Here is a 5253-nt window from a genome sequence, read left to right on the forward strand (position 1 = left end):
CCTCCCTCCCTCCCTCCCTTCCTTCCTTCCTTTCTTCTCCCCCTGTCCTTCCTTCCTTTTGTTTTTTTTTTTTAATACCAGGGATTGAACTCAGGACCTTGCGCTTATGACGCAGGCAGCAGCACTGCTGAGTTAAGTCCCTGGCCCCCTCCTGCTCTATTTCTTAAACATTTTTTCTTCTTTTGAATAATGTTGTTCATGTCAATTGCCAAAAAAGTCATTCTCATAATTCTCGTAATTCAATGAAAATGAAAAGGATACAATAAGTAACTGTTACCTTATGAAAGACAGGACATTGCTATCTCTTGGTTACCATAAAATTTTCATCTTATTCTGATAGTTTTCATGTGATATCCATGACTGTTGCCTACTGTTAAGAAGACTCCAAATTTTAGGAGGCAGATAGGCTGCAGGCAATCCAAAGAAGAATTCAGCAAAGATAGGTTTCTAACTAGTTCTTAAGGAGTTAATTTTAAGACATTGAAGAGTGAACAAAAGTGTTGAGGGTCATATGCTTACATTTTTTCCAGTAACTGTGAAGCAAGAAGGTACCAGTACTTTTCTTCCATTCATTATCATAGTCCCTTCAAATTACATATGGATTTTATGTTTACCCTTGAAGGCTGTTCTTGGTATTCATTTAAATCTTATTTTATGGGTATAAAAATTTTACAGGGAAGAATGATTTTCCACAAGTTTCTCTGAAGTTGTCTTTTCATAAGCATCAGCCAAATGACAACCAAGCTTACATTAATTTTTAAAAATTCAGTTTCCTTTCCCTGGTGTGAATAATCGGCAACAATGCATAAGATTCTAATAAGATTACTGACATTTAGAAATGGGAAGAAAGGAGCTAAAGGTGTAGGGAAGGTGGGATGGGTAGGGGAAGAGTAAAAAAGGAAAAGAAAAAAATGTGAGATAATGAAAAGATGGAAATAAAGTGATTGCAGATGGGGAGGGGAGGAGGGGGTGAAGGGAGGGCAGAGGTAAGGGGAAAAAATGAGAAACAAGACTTGCCATGTAGAGGTACATGATCCCAACAATGAATGTAACTGTACTGTATCCCTAAAATGTACCAATAAACTCAATTAAAGCTGAAAAAAAATTCAGTTTCTTATCCTTCCTACATAATTGTATTTATTGTGAAGAGTGTTGAAAGACCCAATACACAGCAAACTCAAGCATGTGGCATTTAATCTATCACACAGAAAAATCAAGGATTCAGTCAATACTTCTAGGGCTTCTACCCTCAACTATGTATTTCCATGGTGCCAATTTCCATAGTGTATAGACCTTCCAACAAACACATTTGTCTAAAAACAAATACATATATATGAAAACAGTTCTCTGTGGCTCTTGCCTTTCAGCTGGCTCTTGGTTGGCAGATGAGGATTCAGAAACAGCCTTTTGAAATTCCGAGTCTTCTTGTCATATACTAGAGGGAAATATTTGGTCTTAGGTGTTGGATCTTACTTCTATTAAAAGAGCTTCTATTAAAAGGCAAGAGAGAATCACAGAAAAAGATGTCTAAATGCTGTCATTTCATAAAGGATTCCTCCTAGACTTGCTTCCATTTCCTGTCCACTGGTTTCAAGTTCATGGTATATGTACAATTATTCTCGAATGAAAGCCATTGTTTACATCCTCACATGCACACACACACACACAAACACACACACACATACACACAAAAAAAATTTCTGAAGAATTCCATTGTGAAATAGTCACTTGTAATATTAAGAATGTTAATATATTTTTAATATTTCCTTCATTTCAAAAACTTCTTCCTTATGACAGTACCAACTCACATAATATGAGGGGAAATGAAGAAACACCACAAGTCTTCCTGTGTCTGAAATCTATCATTTAAAGTTCACAGAAAAAGAAGATATTCTTAAAATTTATTTGATTCTGTGTTACAGTAGGAAAGGTACTGTTTTATTTCTATTTTAAAGATGAGAAAATGAAAGCATTGAAAAATTAAGTAATTTGCTTAAAACCTCTTGTCAAAGTGAGTCAAGATTCTAAACAATGGAGTCAAAAGCCAGAGGCTTAGCCATTGCATTATAATTCTTTCCTATAGAGACTGACAGAGACAAATAATAAATTTGCTAATAATTGTAGAGGCTGACAGCATAAATTCAAATCCTAATTTTACTACTTATTGGCTATATGACCTTGGTCAAAGCTCTTAATCACTATGAATTTTTACTTTCTTGTGTATTTAAATAAGAGCTAAACTTTACTGAGTACTAAGCTAGGTTCAAGTATTGTACTAAGATTATTTCATGTAATTATCAAAGTAACTTAGTAATGGACCTTCTATATCTAGGCTTCTAAGTCAATGAATTCAATTTACCACAGATCAAAAATAATATATAGAGAATATTTCAGTTACTATTTTATAAAAATCCAGTATAATATCTATTTATATAATTTGAAATCTTTACATATTTATATAACAGTAGGTATTATAAATAATCTAAAGATGATTGACCATATACAAGTAGATGTGTATTTTTTACTAGCAAATACTATGTCATTTTATATATAAGAAACTTGAGATCAATGGAATGTGATACTTGTTGGAGTCCAACCCATAACCTTAAAATTCTGATAACTGACTATATGCAGTATTATTTGAGAAAGATAAGGTTAAGTAACTTTTCTATTGTTAAAAAGTAAGGATTAAGGGCAGAATTTCAATAAAAACAATCTCATCATATACCATATTCTTAACCACTAAATTTGCTAATAATAATTAATACTATTTTATACATCTTTGAGTCGTGCTTTGGTTAGGATTAAATTAGGTAATACATGTGTGATGGCTAATTTTATATGTCAACTTGACTGGCCACAGGGTGCTCAAACATTTGGTCAAACAGTATGCTGGGTGTGTCAGTGACTGTTCTGGAATGAGAGCAACACTGGAATCAATTAATGAAAATTATCCTCTACGTTTGTGGGCCCTCTGATCAATGAATGCATAAACAGTACAAAAAGGCTGATACTTTGGTGAAAAAGATGGAATTTCTCCTGCCTTACAGAGTTTAAATTGGACTACAAGATTTTTCTGAATTCAGACTCAAATTAAAGCATTAGCTCTTCCTGGATCTTAAAAGCCTTCAAGCTTTCAGACAGGGACCATCAGTTCTCTAGCCTTTGAACTAAGTTAAAATTAGAGATTTACCATTAGCTCTCCTGGCCTCCAGCCTCTATAATCATGAGTCAATTCCTTATACAAAATCCTTTCCAAATATGTGCACATACTATTGGTTGTTTCTTTGTTAAATTTTGACCGATACAGCACATAAAATACATCATGCTTACCAGGCAGCAATGTTTATTAAAGTATTTTCCAAAAAAATTCAACATAAAAGAAATTAAAGGATGGAAAATCACACTTAAACAAGAGGAAAGACAGGTCCACAGGAGGAAGATAATATTCTGAAAGCAGTGAGTTCATTAGAATGGATAATTATTGAGGACTAAAAAGACCTCTCTAGGAATAGGCTGTGTCTCTGAGGTTTGCAGCTAAAAACTTCCTCAGGATGGCAAATTAAAGTTTTCTAATACATATGAGTTACATTGGTATTCTTGAAATACCAATTCAATTACTCCAGTTCATCATTCACTGGAACAACTTCTGTCAAATCTCTTTCTGAATATTTTTGTTTAGTTAGGGTTACAGCTAGTATCATGATTTCAAGAAGCTCACATAGGAGGAAAATAAGTGAGTTTTACTTTGTGTCTCGGGGACTCTGTATTTCTCTCATCAACTAAAATCCAAGAAAGCTGACACAGCTGGCAAAGGGAAAAAAAGCAAATTTAACTTTTAAAGAAAATAGAAAATAAAAGTCCAAAGATGAAAAGGAAAGAAAATATAAGTTCTCTACTATACATAGGATTTTTATACTAGTTACACATGATCTATAGGATAGGACATTCAAAACTTGTGTTAATAAGCAAATTGTTATCTTCCATTGGCTTATACCAATAGAATTCTTTGAAATTTTTTCACAATAAAATGTGCAGAGGTTAGTTTGATTATTTTTACTCTTATAATGGAAATTCGGTATGAAAAAAAATTGTGTAGGTAGCGGAGGGAAGATGAGAGAGGAGAAAAGTTTCAAATAACCAATTTAATTAACAGTGACCTTTTTATTTAGGCAAAAAGTCCTATATGATAAAAATGCTTTGATTAGGTATCTGTATTATGATTTCATGAAACTTCCTTTGCTATGAACCTGAGTTACCTTGGAAGAACTGTTTATTCCAGAGATATCCATGCTCTAAAAATTCAAATGATCCTAAATTAGGAGGTTACTAAAGATATGTCAATGCCAAAAGAAAGAAAAGATTTATAGAACCCCAATTTGTGCTTATTGCAATGTGGCAGTAATGTATGTGTAAGAGAAAAAATAATATCTAAAAATTCCTTAGAATATATGCCTCATTTTTTCTTTAATTAAGCCTAATAGTCAAACCATGTTTAGTTATGTATCTCCTCAATATCTATTGTGGCTATTCATTCAGAATATTATAACAGTCCTTTCTTCAGCCTCACTTTCATTTGTAGTTTTCCTTGACTAACTAAATCAAGACCAAATTTTTTCAGTGTCATCACTATCATCTTATCAGTTCAAGTTTATTTTGTATATTTTATGACAATAATATTCAGCTGAATGGTTTATTTTTCTTATATAAGGAGTTAACATGTAGACTCCTCAATTTAGAACACACACACACACACACACACACACACAAACACATATACTTGCCAAAAATATAAACATTTTAGGAAAAGAAAAATAGTATGATGTTTTTTCAACATACAGTGTTATCCTCATACGGTGGGACCTAGAGGATGTATCACAGAGAAACTACTCAATAGCGAGCCTTTAGAGAAAAAATTGAAAATGCACATACAATAATATCAATGGACCAAAGTTACCCAAGCAGCAATGCACATACAATAATATCAATGGACCAAAGTTACCCAAGCAGCAGTTCACTATAATAATAAACACCTGAAAGCCAATGGACACCACTTTGAGTATCTCTTGTAATTGTGGGGGTCAAAGGTAACTTGTATTAATCTCCTGATATCTCAACAAATTTAGTATTAAAATATTTATAAAAGTTTTTCTTTTCCTGAAACGTGTATACATTTTCTGGCACACACACACACACACACACACACACACACACACACACACACAGAAAGAGAGGGGGGTTTATAACTCCCCT

At 33.1% G+C, this 5253-nt stretch overlaps 1 long non-coding RNA gene across 3 annotated transcripts in view; it reads right to left on the reverse strand.

Annotated features, from left to right (window-relative positions):
- LOC117283244 overlaps positions 1–5253 on the reverse strand; it is a 297894-nt gene that overhangs the window by 19992 nt on the left and 272649 nt on the right. The window contains exon 5 of one of the 3 annotated variants that reach the window (XR_004514225.1): positions 1277–1435. The exons of the other annotated variants lie outside the window; for them this stretch is intronic. This is a non-coding gene — a long non-coding RNA (uncharacterized LOC117283244). Of the gene's footprint in view, positions 1–1276; positions 1436–5253 lie in introns of those variants that run through there. 3 annotated transcript variants of the gene reach the window in all.

The sequence above is a fragment of the Fukomys damarensis genome, unplaced genomic scaffold (assembly GCF_012274545.1).
Source record: "Fukomys damarensis isolate Sample0158 unplaced genomic scaffold, DMR_v1.0_HiC HiC_scaffold_24, whole genome shotgun sequence".
Classification (NCBI taxonomy): Eukaryota; Metazoa; Chordata; class Mammalia; order Rodentia; family Bathyergidae; genus Fukomys; species Fukomys damarensis.